Here is a 20719-nt window from a genome sequence, read left to right as displayed (position 1 = left end):
CCGGGGACGTAGACGGTCTAATCAACCCCGCGGCCAAGCTCTCCGTGATGTAGTCCTTCATTGCGGACTGCTCGGGCTGGGAGACCTTGCACAATCGAACCGAAGGGAGCGCCGCTTCCGGAAGCAAGTCGATCGCACAGTCGTAAGGACGGTGAGGGGGCAGCGACTTGGCGTGCTCTTTACAGAAGACCGCCCGGAGGTCGTGGTAGGCTGGTGGCACGTTCTCTAGATTTACGTCCCTCACGGGGGTCACCCTAGCCCTTAACCCCTCCTCGGCGGAACGTAGACAGTGCGCGTAACAAAGGGTCCCCCAATTTTGGATCGATAGTCGCTCCCAATCTATGACCGGATTGTGCGCTCGCAACCAGGGAATCCCGAGAACGACCGGAGCCGCCCTGGACGGCATAACAAAGAAGGACCGCTGCTCGATATGGTTTCCGGAAATCTTTAGGGTCAGGGGCTCGGTCTGCCGTCGTATGTCGGCTAACAACCGTCCGTCGAGGTCATACAGCGGCTCGGCTTGGTCCAGTTCGGTCACCGCGCAGCCGAGCCGGGCCACTAACCCCGCGTCGATGAAGCAGTCGTCCGCCCCCGAGTCAATCAGCGCGCGAATAGGGACGGAGACGGTCTGGCCCGCTATCTCCCCTGCTACTTCCAGTCTCAACGCGTTCCTGGGTTTACCGTCCCAATGTTCAGGCAATGCGAGGTCCGGCTGCTTCTGTCCGGAGGGGATGATCGGAGGCGAGTCGAGCGGGGGCTCACAGCGGCCGGCGCGCCCAGGCGGCGACCGGCGGCGGGCGGTTCTCTTCGGGCAGGAGAACACGCGATGACCCTGGAGACCGCAGTAGAAGCAGGCTCCCGACTGGCGTCGTCGCTCCCGCTCGAGGGAATCCAGCCGGCCCACACCCAGCTGCATCGGCTCGTCGACGAGGAGAGGTTCCGGGACCCTGAAGGCGACTGGCTCGTCCCGCTGCCGCTCGATGTCCCGCTCTCGGCGACGCTCCCGAAGGCGGTTGTCCAGCCGGATCGCCAAGGTGATGAGCTCCTCCAGTGACTGGGCGTCCTCCCTCACGGCCAGCTCGTCTTTCAGGGCGGAGCTCAGCCCTCTGCGGAAGACGGTTCTCAGGGCGCAGTCACCGAAGCCGCTCTCCGCGGCCTTGATGCGGAAGGCAATGGAGTAATCCGCGACTGATCAGGAACCCTGGGTACAGTCCAGTAACTCGGCTCCCGCCTCCTTTCCCCGGACCGGGTGGTAAAAAACTCGCTCGAACTCGGAAAGAAAACCGGGGAACGAGGACCGAATTTCTGGGCGGGCAATGCTCACGGCCATAGCCCACGCGCTGGCTGGGCCAGTCAGGAGGCTCATCATAAATGCCACTTTTGAGCTATCGTGGGAGTAAGTGAGGGGCTGCTGATCGAAGATCAGTCTGCAATGGTGTACGAAGGGGCCGCATAGGCCGGGCTCCCCGCCGTACCGGGCGGGGTGGGGCAGGCTGGGGCAGGCTGGGTTCTCTGTCGGCGAACCCCGGGTACTGCGTGCCGGTCACGGCCGCGACCGGAACCGCACCGGGAGCGAACCAGCATTTACAAAGCCAGAACATAATAAGAAGTGTCTGGGAGCCACATTCTAAATTGACAGTGTTGGAATTTATCTTTAAATCAATGTTAGAATTTAATTTTAACCCAATGTAAACTCAAGTTAGTAATCTGACTCCAATTCGCGACCTTACCCAACTCTCACTCATCCAACAATATGCGCGCTCGTTCTGCAATAGAAAGGTATCAGGAAGCCGGCATTTTCACGCACGAATGGATTTATTCCCAATACACAGATTTCTACATGGCACCTGGGTCTCGGGTCCCTCTCAATACAACTCTACACCTCTCTTGCCACCAGCGAATGTGTTCTACCTCCGAGTTGCCCAGTAATGATTCATACTATACAATATGCAAATGGCACAGAGACAAAGGCATCCTGGCATGATTCTATTGGCTATGTGTATCCTGCAGTTAACTTTAGCTTGTTCTCATTGGTCTTTCTTCTCCCGCCGAATCCCGTGGCGACTCCTCCTGCTTGTGCTATCCCCCGATGGCCTCTCCTTCGTCCACTGCTCCCGGAGTCATCTCATCTCGCTCAGCACGTCTGCTTCTAAAACATTCCATTCCTGCACAACCCCCGCAACCAGTTTCGCTCCACCAGTCACACTCTCAGCATTTTACAATATCACATTTTCATACATTGGATGCACCAACATCTAATGAACTATGTTAAGCTCAAACTCTTATATTCCTTTAATAGTCAAATGTATGAAATCCTTTAAGCGTAACCGAAGTTTAGACCATGCTAATGACAAGACCCTCAGGAGAGGAATGCAGGAAGATTGGATCACAGCTGCACCACAGGAGGTGTGAACGAGACCCCTCTGAAACAATGGACTTCCATGCCAGGATCACAAAAGTGGCTCCTAGCAGTCTACCCTTTGTTCTGTTTTAGATTGACTGCCATTTACATTATCCTTTAATCCCTCTCATGACCTCAGACATCTGAGGTCATCACTTGAACACCTTATTTCATTGCTGCACACGAGCTCGACATCATTTGCCATAAAACTAAAACACATCAAACAATTAGTAAAAGAATAAGAATCAGTAGAAAATTTCATTCCAGTAGACAATTAGTGAAAATTAGTACAAAAATGTCATTCCAATAGAAAATTAGTAGAAAAGTTCATTCCAGTAGAAAATTAGTAGAAAATTTCATTCCCTCCTTATGGCCTCAGGTCCCCGAGGCCATCTTTCCATACTCACATCCTGGACTCCCGGAGGGCCACGGCTACCTCCGCCTCCTGGGGGTCCTTTTGAGGTCATGTACTGACCACCCGGAGGGAGTGGCCCCAACGTGCGTTCTATTGTCTTAACAGTTAATGATCTGATACATGGAATACAGCAACATCCGCATAACACCATAATAGCGGCAAACACAGTGATAGAAATCAGTACTGATGCAATCAGGCTTTTATATTTACCAAAGATGTTTAACCAGTCAGAATACCAACTGGTGTCCACACCTGAGTGCTCCTTCATTTTGTTACTTAGCGTGCGCAGACCCTCCAATGCCTTGGTAAGGCGACCGTCAGGAGATGTATTGTTGGGAATCAGAGTACAACACTGATCCCCAAAAATACCACACACTCCTCCTCTTTCGGCTAACACCATATCTAAGCTTATTCTGTTCTGGAATGCCCTAAGAGACGTGGCAGCCAATTGCTCATGCACTGCCTGGAGTGCTGAGGTGGTAAAATTCGCCAATCGTTGGACATTATAGTGGACATAATTAATCCGGTCCACATTTTTGTTTACTGTAACGAACAGGAAAAGGCTCTCCCATCCTGCCGCAATTTGATCCACCAATTTATACTCGTCAGGGACCCCTCTTGGGACTCCAATTGCATCTATATATGTGGGATCTTCTGCATTCAACCATTCTTGCATGTCCCTTCTCTTCCTGTTAAGGAAGGGGATTCTTCCCCATTGTCCAACACCTTCCCACTCCATTTTGGCCAGATCTAAGGCTGTCACACTAACTGGCATGATCAGCGTTACCAGGGCGCACTTACCTGAGGCATTGGTGGGAAGTCTATCGTACAGTACTTTCGCTCCACACCACAGCCAAACATCAGCACGAGCTAGAGGGATTCCTGCTGGCACAGACACATTTTCACTACACCATGACTCCCATATATTTCCCATCCCAGAGCCAGTCCCATTTAACTTTAGGCAGGTGAAATTTTGTTTTGCAACTTGGGTATCAAAAATAGGCTTTTTCTTTTCCGTTCCTGTCAGTGGAAAAGTCAAGTCCAATTGGCTGCACTCTCCTTGAAGAGTCTTATTATACAGGAAACCCATGAGGCAAGTTTTCGATATGGCAGTTGCTGCCACGATTTTCAGAACTGGTCTTGCACCTAGGCACACCAAACAATTCTCGTTAGTATTATTAGCTGCCTGCTCAGCCATCAGGAGCCAATTATTAGTGACCATAGAAATACCTGTATGGATCATTAACCAGTCATCTATCGTCACCATAGTCTTTGCAGTCGCTCCCCCTGTAACAGTATACTTACTCATTAACGGTGCATCTCCTCTTTTCATAGTAGTATCTTCACAAATTATGATAGGAAAATATGGATCCTTTCCTGATGTGTACGCCCATAACAAGAATCCCCAGCATGACTTATTTACAATCATTATCTCCTGCTGTGGGTATGCAATAGATGTATTCCCCATTGCCACCTCTAGTTTCAACACTTCCCCCTCTTTGCTCAAAGTCACTTTATGCCTATAGTACTTACTTATCTCACTCTGAGGGGAACTCCAGTAATCACCTACCTGTGTTGTTATTAGCGCATCCCAACCGAATTTTGTCACATGCCCTGTCAAATACCACCAATATCGTGGAAACATATCCCCTGTTACTTCAGACATTGCTATCCATGCTGAGGAGTACCATGCTTCTTGGAACCCTCTCAATGCTTTTATTGGCACCCTAATTTGGGTGGTTGTGTTTGGAGCCACTGTAAACTGCAACGAGTTATTATATGCCCACTTGACTATCCATGGCTGAAATCCCTTTTCAAATTGGTCCCAGTAATCTTGTCCTGTCTGTCTTTTCACTTTTCGGGTTAGTGGAGATTTCACAGGCCACTCTTGATGCTGATGCTGATAATTTCCTAACTTATAGACTACATCATTCCACGGGTGTGTCCAATTAAAAAGTGTCACCCAAGTGTTCACCTGTGACGGTTGTTTACATTTCAGATTTAGCAGTAGTTGTTGTGTCTGTGTCAACATCTTACCACCATCTCGCTCTGCTTCATACCATACCGTTCCATTACAGGAATAGTACACCATCACTCGTTCTTCTCTCGCTCCATCACTCCTGTCATCCTGCATCATATGTTCAAACACATTCCATACAAGGCACACGCCGGCAAGCATAATAGTCAATACGGTTAAACGTTTGCATCGTTGTCGTCTTTGTTCCGTCACTTTTGGTTCCGACTTCGGTCCAATTCTCACCATAGTCACATTCCCTCTCTTGACCTGCCCATCCGGGCGGTCAACCTTCAAGCTCACCATTGGCAGGCACAAAGTCTGGGGCCGGACGCAACTGTGAGCGATGGTACCACTTCTGTCCTTTAGTTTCCAATTGGACGGCGTGTGAGGTTCGAGCCCGAACCCTAAACGGTCCTTTCCAGCGAGGTTCAGTCCACTTCCGGGAAAGCACCCGGAGGTAGACGTATGGCGTGATGTCCGACTTCAGTGATGCTGATGGCGAATCTGCAACCGCCTTGTTTGTAACCTGCGCAGACACACTAGATACAAGTGAATGAAGGTACTTCCAGTAAGCAGCGTGTGACAAATCAGGTGTCAGTACGTCAGCTGGCGGGACCAAGGTGGATGCAGGCCCTGGCATGAGGCGCCCGGTTAACAGTTCGAATGGCGCAAAACCTGTCATTTTGTGAACTGTTTGGCGGACGACCAACAGGGCCAGGGGCAAGGCTTGCAACCACGTCATCTTTGTCTGTGCCATGATCTTGGCCAATTTTTCTTTCAAATTCCTGTTAAACCGTTCTACTATGCCTTGACTTTGGGGGTGGTACACACACCCAAAGCGATGCTTCAGCCCCAACAGCGCCTCCACTTTAGCCATTGCTTTGTTGGTAAAATGTGTCCCATTATCAGATCTGATTAACGCAGGGAAACCATGTGTAGGAATATAATGGTTTACCAAAGCTTTAATGACTGATGCGGTGTCCTCCTTTGCACACGGATACGCCTCCGGCCAGCGTGAATAAGAATCCACAATGATCAGAAGGAACCGCTTCCCGTTGACCCTGTCAATCATGTCCGTGAAATCAATTACAATTTCTGCCCCAGGCCAGGCCACAGGGGAGAATGCCCCTGGCTTGGGTTTCAATGTCGGTCGTGCATTAAATGTTTGACATAATTCGCAAGCCGCCACACACTGCCAAACCACTTCCTGTAACCTTGGATGCCACCACTGACGGAGTTTTGGAAGCATTGCCTGAGGCCCCACATGCGCCACTGTATGGGCCTCAGCCAACACTGAAGTCATGAGTCGTCCTTCAGGGAGGACTGGCTGGCCTCTGGGACCCACCCAGAGACCATCCGAACGCCTGACCGCCTTTGATGCGATCCACATAGATTTTTGTTCCGGCGATGACTTACCTTGTGCGTCCATAATGTCCTCCAATGCGACCTCGGGCGCCACTGGAGGATCCGGGGGTTCTCCATCCCAGACCATAGCCGGGGTTATTAACACCATTTCGCACTGCGGAGTGTACCCAGCCACTTCTGTCGCGAGGGCATCCGCCTTCTCATTACCTTTCGCCACCACGGTGTTGGCCTTTGAGTGTCCCGGGACCTTTACAATTGCCAATTCTCAGGGACCCTTAATTGCTTCATACAGTCGCTCCATCAATAGTCTATGGGCAATTTCTTTGCCTTTTGCTGTTATCCAGCCATTGTGCAACCACCCCTTTAGGTCAATGTGAGCAGCCGACGCTGCATATGCCGAATCAGTGTATACAGTTAATTGTTGTCCTGGACACTGTTCCAAGGCCAACACCAGAGCCAACACCTCGGCCGCCTGGGCGGAGGGCTTTGTTGTCAATTTCTGAGCTGTCACCGGGAGGAATAAAGAACCTTTCCACTCCACCACGGCCGCGGCCGCGTGGAGTGTCCCCTCCTTGGCACGCCAACAGCACCCGTCCGTGAACATAACCCGTCCACCTTCCAATGGTTTTGCATACAAGTCCTCACGGACTTTTTGATCTTTTTGTACTTTTAGAGCGCACTCATGCGCCCCTTCTAGGAGGTGATTAGCCATGTTCACACCCTCATGGACATATGTAACGTTCGGTGCGGTCAATGTTTTCATCATCCGTGTTTGTCTTCACGGTGTCAGTGTAAACGCCGCCGATGCTACGAAGGCCGACACCGCGTGGTCCGTCAGCACCTGGACGGGATATCCCATGACCACATGTGCCGTTTTCTGGAGGACCTTTGCCAGACCCGCTGCATACCTAACGCAGTCTGCTTGTTTCTGTTCCATTCAGTCTAACGGCACACTACAATACAATAACACCGCCCTATTTGTCCCGTGTCTTTGATACAATGCCGCATTCACTGTTTTCCCACTAATTGCTACATCTAAGTGAAACACCTTAGTGTAATCTGGGGTAGCCAAAGCCGCTGCTGATGCCAATTCCTGAATTAGTTGCACAAACAATGCATCATCCTCCGGGGTCCACTGCAACGTGGCCTTCAAATTTCGGACCCCTTGTTGTTTGACCAGGGCCCGCAAGCCTCCTGTTTTATCCACATAACATGGGATGTAGGCTCGGCTATAGCCACACAATCCCAAGAAAGACAGCATGTCCTGCACTGTTTCTGGACGTGGATGTCGCAAGATGGAGCTGCGGTGACTCGGGGACATGGCCAACCCTGCTGGTGTGATGACCCGCCCCAGGAAAACCACAGACTTACGACAGCACTGTAACTTCTTCCTCGACACTTTGAAGCCCATATCAGCAAGCTTCAACAGCACTGCTCGTGTGGCTTCCACACACTGGTTGGATGTTTCGGCCGCAATGAGGAGATCATCCACATACTGCAGGAGCACTGAGCCTTTGGGTAGTTCACACGAAAATAACAGGTCCTTCAGGACTTGATTAAAAATTCCTGGCGAATTCTTGAAGCCCTGTGGGAGTCGTTTATACTGCAATTTCACCCCTTTATAAGAAAATGCAAACACGTGGCGTATTGCCTCGGCCAGTGGTAAACAAAAATATGCATTTGCCAAATCAATTACTGTATACCATTGTTTCTGAGGATCCAGGGAGGACAGGATGCGATGGGGGTCAGGAACTGGCAACACTGGAGTTAGAGTGATGTCATTCACTGGCCGCAAATCGTGGGCCATCCTCCATGTCACCCCGTCAGCCTTCTGGACCGGCCTCAGAGGTGTGTTCCAAGAGGACGCCGATGTTTCCAACACCCCCGCATCCCATAATCCTGCCACTGTGTCCTCCATACCTTTGTCTGCTTCCTTCGTCCAACGATATTGAGGACGGCGGACTGGAATGGAGCAAACAACTTCCAATTGGATTGGTTCTACCGTATGGCAAAAACCCACATCAAATGGACCCTGTGACCACAAGGTCTGTGGCATTTGATCCAACATTGCCTGTGCAGACTCATGGTCTGTCTGTTCCCGCCCATGATGGCGGTCCAGGAAGACCAATTCAAGGTCTGACTCATCTACCATTTTTGCCATTATCCTGTAACTTTTGGTTGCAGCCGAGTGCCACACATCTGGAATCTCAGTCATCACCCAATCACATTGTCGTGTTAATCGTTTCACCATGGGCCCCAATCTGCGGGGCTCGTGGCCTGGCGACACAGCCAGCGACACGTGAGGCCAACCCTCCTCACTCATTCGATACCAATGCTCCTGCTCCGGCGACAACTGTACATATGCTGCCACCCCCTCGGGGCCCACAAAGATGCATGGTGAGTATAATGTCCAATCATCCCCCTCAATTTCGTCAAACGCATCTCTATATATGTCATCTGATTCTCTATCATAATATAGAGTGCAATGCAATGGATCCAGTGGGGGGTGGTACGGTGCCAATGTCTGGATCCACGGTTTCCACAAGAGGTATGTGGAGTAGACACCTCCCCCAAGTGGGGTCCCAGGATTCAATCTAGCCCAGTAGTTCCGTGCTGTTTCAGGTACTGTGGGGAGTGGTGCCATCAACCACTGACCCCTAGGTGTCACAGGCTGGAAGCATTCCAGTACCTGTCCGTCAGGAAATGTCACTGTAAGTCCTTTTGTGCCGCACAATATCTGGGCTTTCAATGCTGACAACATGTCTCTGCCCATCAAATTGATGGGCGTATCCATTGCATGAACATATGAATGATACAGTTTCTGTCCAGTGTTTGTGATCTCCGTTTTCAGTGGCCGGGTAAAGGGCAGAGTTTGAGGACGTCCCGAGAAGCCGACCAACGTTGTAACTCGCTTCGACAACGCTGTACTTGGCAGTGGCATGTTGATTGATGAATGCGTTGCTCCTGTGTCCACCAACATCCGGACCGGAGTGTCCGCCACTGTCACCTGAAGCATTGGCTCTGCCTGGCCAGTGCTTCCCGAGCTTCCCAGGCCCCCCTATTCGTCCGGGCCGTCCCACGAGTCGACTTGGGAATATTGACCCCGTGGATTCGGCTGAGGCCATGGGCGGGGCTGCTGCGGTCCCCTGCGGTGTGGTGGCCCTGCTAGCTGGTTCTGCTGCTCCACCCCTGGTGGTGGTGGGTTGCCGTTACAATCTCGTGCCCAATGACCAGGGGACCCACAGTTGAAGCAAGTTTCTTGAGCAAACGCATTGCCCCCCCGGCCTGGGGGGGCGCCACGACCACGCCCTCTGTGTCTACCACGGAACCCTTGGCCTCGGTCCCACCCAGCCCCCACTGGAGTCTGATACATCTGTTTTTGTTTCTCCTTTTCTTGTTTTGCCTCACCATGCAAATTTGCCAACTGTAGTTTTACCAAACTGGTTGCCAGAGCATCAGTTTCCTTTCGGTCTTTATTTGTTTTTTCCATGTAGATGCGGCAATGGTGTATCAAGTGCCTTTTAAATCTTGGTTCCGGACAGATCAGAATGTCCGGGTCAAGTCTCAGAACCTCTTGCACCTCCTTTGGGAGGCCGTTCAACATCGCCGTCCTGAACATCATCTCAGCTTCAGGATTGCTGCCGGGGTGTTTACCTGTGGTTTCAATCCACTGCTCCAATGCCTGAGCATAATATTGCTCGGGAGCCACATCTATTCTGTAGTTAAAATTTGTAGGCACCACATCCACTGGGGAGGGAAAGGCCGCCCTCAGCTCTCGGAACAATGCCTCTGAGATCTCAGCCAGGGGCGTTTCTCTCCCCAGCTGACGGGTGCCAGCTGCCCCCTCAATATTCTGTAACTGAATCAGGGAACAGGATCCCAAAATGGCTTGTCTAAAATCCCCCAATGCTACTCCCTGTCCTGACATGGCAGCTAAGAATTTCGTAATCCAGGCTTGTGCCCCTTTATGCAGAGGAGGCAATTTTTCCACCACTGCAGCCACATCCCGAAGCACCAAAGGCTCATAGTGGCGGCCAGCATGAGTCACCACTAAGGGTGCCATTGTGTGAGGCTGCTCCTGCTGTATCATCATTTTATTTTTACTTCGCGTATTATAGCCTCCACACTCCGCCCCATACATGCTCCCCTCACTATCGCCCAGCCTCTCTCCTTCACTCAATGCTCTGAGCATCTGCCGCTGTTCACGTAACACCTCCTCGTCTTCCTCCTTACTCTGCCCTTACTCCTCGCGGGGGTCAGCGTCGCTAGGCATTGCCTGCGCCCGCTTCCGTGCCCCCGTCATCACCTCCAATATCTCTCTTTCCTCACTCTGCACCCTTTGTCCTTCCAACAACTTACGCGCTGCCTCCTTCTTCATTAGCTTTGAAGTTCTCCCACTCCCCGCCCTCTGGGTGCCCCCTCCTTCTGCTCGTGCCGCCCCCGGGGCCAGCACTGGTGACTCCACACTCCCCTGCTGTTCTCCGCGCATCCTCCTCCTCTCATTGTTCACAGCCTGTTCGATCAATTGTATGGTCGCTGGCGCCATTCGTGTATCGTTATCGTCCACATCTAGAACCATTCTGCCTCCCAATGTGACTACAGGGGCCATCACTGGCGCCGTCGCATACGGCGGCGGTTCAAACACATATTTTCGCGACTCTGCCAACTGTGGATAAATGCCTCTCAAGCATTCCGCCTTCTTCTCCATTGTCTCAATCACAACACCCTCTCTCTCCACCACATTCTCACTCTCTTCCTCATTTATCGCCGCCAGCGCCGTTGCAATAATTGCCAATTGGTGAATGCCTCGTCTCTCTTTCTCCAATTCCTTCACTTCCTTCTCAAGTTTATGACGCTGTAGCCATCCGGCTTGGCTCTGATCCTCCTTCATATCTCGAATATCTGCCAACATTCTGCTTTCCTTGTTCTGTAACTGCAGCGCTAACTTCAACATGTTCCATGTTCTGGGCTCTCTGTGAAACAATTCATCCTTTTTTAATTTCAAAAACAACTTCTGACTCCGTTCTTTTTCTTTCTTAATTTTCTTATTTTCTATTCCACTAATCAACTGTGATTCCAGTTTAGCATAATGACCATTAATCTCCGACCAGACTTCATTCCGTTCATCTGACGTGCCACACCCGAGATCACTATCACACTTCCACTCCTTCGCCATCTTGAAATCCACTCGTGCGTGTCCCAACCACTCTTATGCAGAACAAAATTAGCCTTCACATTCACACCGCTTCCACACTGATACTTTACTCGTATCGTAACCACGAATAGTTCCAAACTATTCTAGTAGGTAAATCCCAGATTATACTCTACTATCGTCCACACTGTTACACTTATTTATTTATATATTTATTTAATTATTTAACCATATATTTTAACGCCGTTCCGCTCCTCCTTCCTCCTATAATTTAGCGTTGCCAATATGCAGAATTTGAAATGGATCTGCTTACCTTATGTCACTGTGGGCCCAAGAGGAAGGACGGTCAGAAGTGTGGCTCCTTTATCCTTTATTCTTTTTCAGGTCGTCACCTGGTGTGGACGTGGGCCCCAGGCCCGAGTCCCAGACTCTTGTGGTTTTTCCTGAAGCCCCAGGCTTCCTTTGAGCCCCAGACTCTTGAAGTCCCAGACTTCTATTACCGCTCATGCATCACGTCGGCGTCACCATAAATTGTTGGAATTTATCTTTAAATCAATGTTAGAATTTAATTTTAACCCAATGTAAACTCAAGTTAGTAATCTGACTCCAATTCGCGACCTTACCCAACTCTCACTCATTCAACAATATGCGCGCTCGTTCTGCAATAGAAAGGTATCAGGAAGCCGGCATTTTCACGCACGAATGGATTTATTCCCAATACACAGATTTCTACATGGCACCTGGGTCTCGGGTCCCTCTCAATACAACTCTACACTTCTCTTGCCACCAGCGAATGTGTTCTACCTCCGAGTTGCCCAGTAATGATTCATACTATACAATATGCAAATGGCACAGAGACAAAGGCATCCTGGCATGATTCTATTGGCTATGTGTATCCTGCAGTTAACTTTAGCTTGTTCTCATTGGTCTTTCTTCTCCCGCCGAATCCCGTGGCGACTCCTCCTGCTTGTGCTTTCCCCCGATGGCCTCTCCTTCGTCCACTGCTCCCGGAGTCATCTCGTCTCGCTCAGCACCGTCTGCTTCTAAAACATTCCATTCCTGCACAACCCCCGCAACCAGTTTCGCTCCACCAGTCACACTCTCAGCATTTTACAATATCACATTTTCATACATTGGATGCACCAACATCTAATGAACTATGTTAAGCTCAAACTCTTATATTCCTTTAATAGTCAAATGTATGAAATCCTTTAAGTGTAACCGAAGTTTAGACCATGCTAATGACAAGACCCTCAGGAGAGGAATGCAGGAAGTTTGGATCACAGCTGCACCACAGGAGGTGTGAACGAGACCCCTCTGAAACAATGGACTTCCATGCCAGGATCACAAAAGTGGCTCCTAGCAGTCTACCCTTTGTTCTGTTTTAGATTGACTGCCATTTACATTATCCTTTAACAGGAAGTCGGCCATTTTGAATCTACTTCAAAAGAGATAATAGAATTCCGCTTTTTTAATTATTCATGACATCATAGCCCCGCCTACAGAATCCCGTTTGTGTTAAAAATGTCCCCTCCTACAGAATCCCGTTTCTATCAAAAATGTCTAATTTCCCCGCCCCCTGTGTTCAAAACTATCCTATTTCCCCGCCTCATCTGTTCAAAAAGGCACAATTTCCCCGCCCCCTTGAAATGTTAATCCCTCCCTACAGAATGCCGTTTCTGTCAAAAATGTCTAATTTCCCAGCCTCCTTGAAGTGTCAATCCCACCCTACAGAATGCTGTTTCAGTCAAAAAAAACGTGTTCCCCATGTACATGTGTCCCCAATCCCCCTCCCAAACTGTACTTATGTCATCATTATTTTAATATTTGAAGTATATAAAGCAGCTAATTAAATAAGTGAAATATATATCATTTAATTAAATAATTGAGATATATAATACCTAATTAAATAATTGAAATAATATGAGTTGAAAGGGGTCGGCGTTGTTTTTACCTTTCAATAAGGTGTTGACCAGGTATATGTTTATTCGGTTGATAAAAGCCCCGTTTTCTTTTTGCAAACATGCCTAGACATATTCCCAGCGACATAAGTTTAAACATGGCAATGTGCATGTTTGGGGGTTGTCTGTGCAAGTCTCAGCGACTTGCACAGACACCCCCCAAGCCTGTCACATCCTACATCTGATAAGAGCCTTAAGGTGTTTGAAAAGATAGTGAGTGGCAGGCAAGTTTGGACATCCTGTTGACGAGTGGCAGGCAAGTCTGGACATCCTGTTGACGGGGTGGTAAGCAAATCTGGACATCCTGTCGACCCACCTTCCTTTTTGCAAACATGCCTAGTCATGTTTGCAAGTCTGGACATGTATTTGTTGCGGCAACCTACATTTAGACAATCGAACAACGTTATTTATCCCGCCCCCTGGTCTGAAACCGATATCACAGAGGCCGAAGTCATGCTCCGGACAGACAAACCAATTCTTTCCGGCTGAAGAGCCAGACCTACTCTAAAAATGAAGACGCTCAGAACAAGACGCCGCGTGGTCATGGACATCAAACCGAGAAGGGTGACAACCACCACGGCACCTGATCAGGTTTCTAACAACATTGCAGAACTCTCTTCAGGTAAACAATGCAACTATTTATTAACTATATTTCTATAATCATTAGCTATATAATATTTAATAAAAGTATCTTTGTACTGCAGATAGTGATGTGGATGAACCTACAAGCAACCATGATATGACTATGGTTGAAGTAGAGACCCTGACAACTGCAAACATGGAACAGGTTGACGCCTCTACAAATGTAGACCCGGATGGAACCCCTACAAATGTAGACGAGGACCAGGCAGGACCATCATACTCTTTATGGGTGGGCGGTACGGGAATCTTACCAACCCCTGTTGTATCCTCGTACAACACTGCTGAGCCGTCATATTCAGGGTGGGTTCGTCCCGTTTCACCAACGCTGCCGTCGACACCTCCGATGACCCCCACCTCGTCGGTAGAATCTTCACAAAAAGAGAAGGTACAACAGCCCAGTTGGTCCGACCAGGCTGAATCTCCACAAACCAAGGAGGTACGGCTATCTACTTGGTCCGAACAAGAGTTCTCAAACAGTTTGATTGAGCCCTCTAAGGTTCAGACCGTCAACGACCTGGACCTGCACCTATTTCCGAGGATGATGTACAACATATGTCATGGGATGATCCTCCTAAGGGATGGCTTGATATGGAAGTTGTAATAGTTGTTAAAGCAGCTATTATTTACATGGTCAGACGTTTTTTGATAAAGTATCACAAAAAACGGGGTTGTTTGCATAGCTATAAATACTTAGGGCATAATTATTATCTAAGACTGCAATATGATCGCATCATGCCAATCCTTTGCGGTAAAAAGTTTTTACCGTGTATTCACTACTTGTTGGATTTGTGTTCTGGAAAAACGGATAAAGAAACAGTCAAGCGAGTTGCAGAGATCTTAATGGTGGCGTTAGCACTTGTAAAGAACTTACCGGACCGCCTTACATTGGATGAGAACATATGTCTTATGATATACCGTGATAAACTTGATGTTTTCGAAGAATATCTTATAGAAAATATTAACTTTGATTAAAAATGGGTAATGTGTTGAGAAAATTATCGATTTTTGGTTATAGAAGCTACGGGTGGGCAGATATAATAAATAGAACAATTACATATAATCCCGATGATAAAGACCCTTTCATTGAAAAATTGTTATTGTTTATGCAAAAAGTACGTGCCATGTCTTTGACGATTTTTCAGGAGCCTTGGGAATCGTTTGTGCAACATGTCATATCTTTGAGTCGCTCAGGTTCGATCGACACGTTTCAAAATATTTTGGAAAATTTGGAAAATGAGATAAGTGTAGGACATGTACTTACCATACTCACGCTGTTTAACGATGTGATAAGATACCGTCTTCGTCATCAACAACCTGTGGATCTCGCGCATGAATTGAAGATGTTTGAAGATCTGTTAGAATCAAATGTTAATCTATCTGTTTTAACCCTGACCTATAGACTTTTTACGACTTAGAGAATCCTTATCATGTGTAACCATACTTTTCATATTTTTGATTTTTCTTTCAATAAAAAATGGATGTTTTAAAAAAGATGCTTTTGCGTCTGTGTGTTTAGATAAATAACAATGTGACGTTTGTCACTAAATCATAAACCGTCATGAGCGATAAGCGTTGGTTGAAAAAATTGTACTACGATCCCATTCAACCAGCCAGTTTTGGAGGTGCAGATCGCCTTCATTTAGCTGCGAGGGAGAAAATGGGTCAAAAAGTGACGCGTCATAAAGTCAAGGATTTTTTTATCATCGCAAGATGCATACACCTACGAAAATAGGAGCACAGAAAGGTTTAAAGGGAAGTCTCTGCTTTGAAGCTTGCCCCCACAGAGTAATAAAATTGCACTTGGTAACAAATAAGTTACCGCAAAAGTCGGCCAGCCAGGATGAAATAGTTAAAGACAGAGAGTTTCCAGAGTTAACAAGGATCATTAAGCGTTCACTGTATCGCGTACCATCGCTATTTAGAATTTATTGGCATTGTGCCCGCAGGTGGTCAAAAGTAAAGACGGCTGCCGCCAGCACAAACGGCCCCAAAACCTTAAAATAATATTGAAGAGAGATAGAAAAAAAAAATCTGCCAATATGCAAATCCACTGGTGTCGGACTACGAGTCCATCATAAAACAGAAGCATTATTCGGTATATAAATTAAGGTTGAATGATTTAGAAAAATAACATAAATTATGCTGCTTTATATTTTGATGTAAAATCATAAGAGCTCCTTTCAGAGCGCATTCTCGCATTTAGTAATAAGGATTGTGTACATTATTTAAGAAATGAGACATTAAGTGATAAAGACTGCGTAAACATCATTTTAGAAATAATAAAAGCCTTGTTCTTCTGAACTGTCAGTAAAACACCGGACTTAATAGCTCTCGGGTGGTGCTTTATGTTTAGTGGAAAACACCAAAATTTGTTTAATACCATTTATGCTTGCATACTCTTACGCTGATATATTGTGTTTTCAGTAAGTCGATGTCAGATACACAGAATGGAATGGTGTTTATCTACTTCTTTGAAAAGGTAAATGATACATGCTGTTGTGAGTAGGGTTTCATGGTTGATGATGAAAACTAGATTAATTTATGCTTATCAGATTATATGTTTATTTATATTTGTGGCACACATTTTACAACCATAAACATTTTATTCTTAGTCTAGCTTTCACAGGACCAGTTATACCTGCCAGCTGCCAGCTCCTTACGGACATACGCTTCATTGACTGTTTCTTAATGCCTGCAACGTCTGTAACACGGAACTCATGAAGGAATAACATAATCCTGGGTCAGCAGACACCTAATTAATGTGTTAATACTTGATACATTTTTATAGAAGCAACCCTTATGATTATAACGTATTTTTAATTCTTTCTAGGCAGGAACTGTCCGAACAAAAAATTCATGCAATTTGTAATTAGACACTTTGTCATACAAAAAATCACTCAGGGCAAGGTAATTTAATCTTTGGGCAAGAGAAAAAAAATGTCACTTGCCCAAGTTGGGCAAGTAATTTGGCCACTCGGGCAAGGCAAATTTTAGTGGCACTTGCCCTATGGGCAAGCAGTTTTTAAAGTTAACTTCGAACCCTGACATGCCGTCGGATATAACGAATCCGCGTGATTGTTATAAATTAGAGGCATGCCTTGCCGAAATTAAACAATGGATGTCTTCCAATTTTTTGCGTCTTAACTCAGATAAAACCGAGATGCTCATCATTGGACCAGCGCGTCATCTGTACCTTTTCAAAGACACCACTCTAAGTATCAATAAATGTAATATTGCCCAAAAGGATTGAACAAAAAATCTCGGTGTTATATTTGACGCAACTATGTCGTTTCAAATGCACATAAAAAATATTACTCGAACTGCGTTTTTTCATCTGCGTAACATTGCTAAAATTCGCTCAATTCTATCAACGTGTGATGCAGAAATCTTAATCCATGCGTTTGTTACGTCTCGCCTCGACTATTGTAACGTTTTGCTCTCGGGTCTCCCCATCCATGTCTAGTATTAAAAGTCTGCAGTTAGTTCAAAATGCAGCAGCTAGACTCTTAACTAGGACGAGAAAGTTTGATCATATTACTCCGATACTAGCCAATTGCATTGGCTTCCGGTCCACTTGAGATGTGATTTTAAAGTTCTGCTACTTACCTTTAAAATATTGCACGGCTTAGCACCATCCTATCTCGTTGACCTCGTGATACCATATGTTCCGTCCCGAAACCTTCGCTCACAAAATGCTGGTCTTTTAGTGATCCCGCGAGCCAAAAAGAAGTCCGCAGGTTCTAGAGCGTTCTCTATTCGGGCACCAATGCTCTGGAATGCACTACCCTCAGGTATTAGAGGCGCCAGCTCAGTAGAAATGTTCAAAACACGATTAAAGGTACATTTATACTCTTGTGCATTTAGTTGAACTATTTGTTGGCCTGTTTACTGCCGCTTTTTTCTCTTTTCTTCTCTTTTCTGCCCCCTTTTCCCCCGGCTGGGGGATTAGGTGACGGTGACCCATTAGGAAGTTGTCGTCTTCCTGCAGCGCGACATTTGATCAATTTATTTATATACTTTAGCATCTAATTTAATTGTTTGTTGGCCTGTTTACTGCCGCTTCTTCTCTTTTTGCCCCCTCTTCCCCTGCTTGGGAATTAGGTGATGGTGACCTGCTATGAAGATTACGGCACTGACCAACCGGGGAGGGACCTGCTCTGCCGAAGTCGTCTTCATGCAGCGCCTCTTCTGATTTCCTTATATTTCAGCACTTTGTTGAACTACTTGTTGGCCTGTTTACTATTTCTGTTCTTTTTTCTGTTCCCAATTCCCCGACTTGGGAATTAGGTGATGGTGATTCACTTGGAAGTGGCTGTTCTGAATTTACACCAACTGACCGGTACAAGATTGAAGGCTCATCCTCGGTTATGCTGCCATGGATATTACAGCCCTGGATGAGGACCCACTCCACTGAAGTCATCTTCCTGCAGCACTTCATTCAATTGACTCTCACATTATCTCATCTATTATTGTATAGCATCATTTTATGTGTCAAATGTTGCCCAGTTGGCATCCATTGCAGCCTGGTCATCCTGGAAGGGGGATTCCCCCATCTGTGGTCCCTTCTCAAGGTTTGTCACTTTTCCCCTAATGGGGTTTTTGAGTTTTTCCTTGCCCTCCTGGGGGTTAAGATCGGGGATGTCGATTGTGGTTATGTAAAGCCCTTTGAGACTGTCTGTGATTAAGGGCTATACAAAAAAAATTGACTTGACTTGACTTATTACAGTACGTTTATCACTGCAGTATTTCTACCATTGCAGGACGTTCACTATTACAGTACTTTTATCATTGCAGTACTTTATCATTGCAGTATTTACGATCATTGCCGTACTTTTACTATTATAGTACTTTTATCATTGCAGTATTTTTCTATCGTTGCAGTACTTTTACTATTACAGTACTTTTATCATTGCAGTATATTTTATCATTGCATTATTTTACCGTTACAATACTTTTATCATTGCAGTATTTTCTATCATTGCAGTACTTTTCTATCATTTCAGTGCTCTTACCATTACAGTACTTTTATCATTGCAATATTTTTATCATTGCAGTATTTTCAATCATTCAGTAGTTTTTATCATGACAGCGTTTCCCCCTCTGTAAAATGGACAGGCATTAGGAGTGTTTCCTTACACTTATATACGTTTTATACTGTGTATATTTGCATGCTTTTTATGAATGTCTGCTGCTAATGTTATACATTAACGGCTACATTACGCCGCCGACTCTGTGTGATCTATATCTTTGCTGCTGTAACACCTCAAATTTCCCCATTGTGGGACTAATAAAGGACATCTTTATCTTCATCTTTATTTTTGAACAGTGAGACCACCAGATTCAAGACGTTTGTCGCAAATAGGGTGGCAGCAATCCTGGAGCATTCTCCGACATCACAGTGGCGATATATCAACACCGCTCTAAATCCAGCTGATTGCGTAGCAAAAGGACAAACTGTAAAGGCATTTTTGAAAAATGACTACTGGCTTTCGGGAACTAGCTTCTTGCGCGGATCACAAGACCACTGGCCGAAAAATCTGGATCCTGGACTCCTGGATATTCATGACCTGGAGGTCAAAATAGTGACTCAAGTGCATGTAATTCTGTCACTGGAGCCCAAAGATTCTCTGGACCAGTGGTTGAACCATTATTCGTCTTGGACAGCATTGAAGCAGGCCGTAGCCTGGTTTGTAAAGCTGAAAGACTTACTGACAGAGTTATAGGAAAAAAGAAAGGAGTTAATCACATTAGGTGAAGAAGGCAAGATGAATTTATTCAAGAGAACTGTCAAAGGAAAGTATTTGACCTGCGACGACTTGGATAAAGCAGAAAGAGAACTTGTGAAATACTGTCAAAGGCAAAGTTTCAAAGAAGATTCAGCCATATTTGAAAAACAAAAAAGGGTTAAGAAAAGTAGCCCACTTTACAAGTTCAATATAGTACTTCAAGATGGTGTCATGAGGGTTGGTGGACAGTTGAGCCACGCAGCCATGCCTGAAACAGCAAAACAGCAAGCCATCTTGCCCAAGGATTCACATAACACAAAGCTAGTCCTGAGATACATTCATGAGATTACAGCTCACGCTGGAAGGATCCACATGATGGCTAATCTGCATCAACAGTTTTGGATACCTGGAGCTACTAGAGTCATCAGAAGAGTGCTACCTGACGATCCGCCTTTCAGGAGAATTGGCGTTGATTATTTTGGTCCATTCTAAGTAAGTAGGGGAAGAGGACAAGTAAAGAGATACGGCGTGATTTTTACATGTCTTGCTGTACGAGCCGTACATCTGGAAATTGCATCTTCACGTGACACAGATGCTTGTCTCAACGCAATCCGAAGATTTCTTGCCAGAAGAGGACAAGTGAGAGAGATGTATTCTGATAACGGAACCAACTTTAGATCAGCTGACAGTGAAATGAAGAAATCAATTAAAGAACGGAACACTAAGTAAATCGAGAAACACCTGCTGTAAAAAGGTATTCAGTGGCATAGCAATCCCCCAGCAGGTTCCCACCACGGAGAAAGCTGGGAGCGACTTATTTGTTCTGTGAGAAAAATCCTGAATGTCACTGTAAAAGAACAAATTTCGGATGAAGAAAGTCTCAATATACCTTGCTTGGTGAGGCTGAAGCAGTTATAAACAGCAGGCCTATCACAAAGACATCTTCCGACCTCAACGACTTGGAAGAACTCACACCCAACCATCTGTTGTTGCTGAAGGTCAAACCTGAGTTACCTCCTGGAGTCTTCTGTAAAGATGAC

The sequence above is a fragment of the Idiotropiscis lumnitzeri genome, unplaced genomic scaffold (assembly GCF_059441095.1).
Source record: "Idiotropiscis lumnitzeri isolate Australia: NSW breed Sydney's pygmy pipehorse unplaced genomic scaffold, RoL_Ilum_1.0 HiC_scaffold_51, whole genome shotgun sequence".
NCBI lineage: Eukaryota > Metazoa > Chordata > Actinopteri > Syngnathiformes > Syngnathidae > Idiotropiscis > Idiotropiscis lumnitzeri.
The sequence above is the reverse complement of the archived record's forward strand: the minus strand, read 5'-3'. Positions refer to the sequence as shown.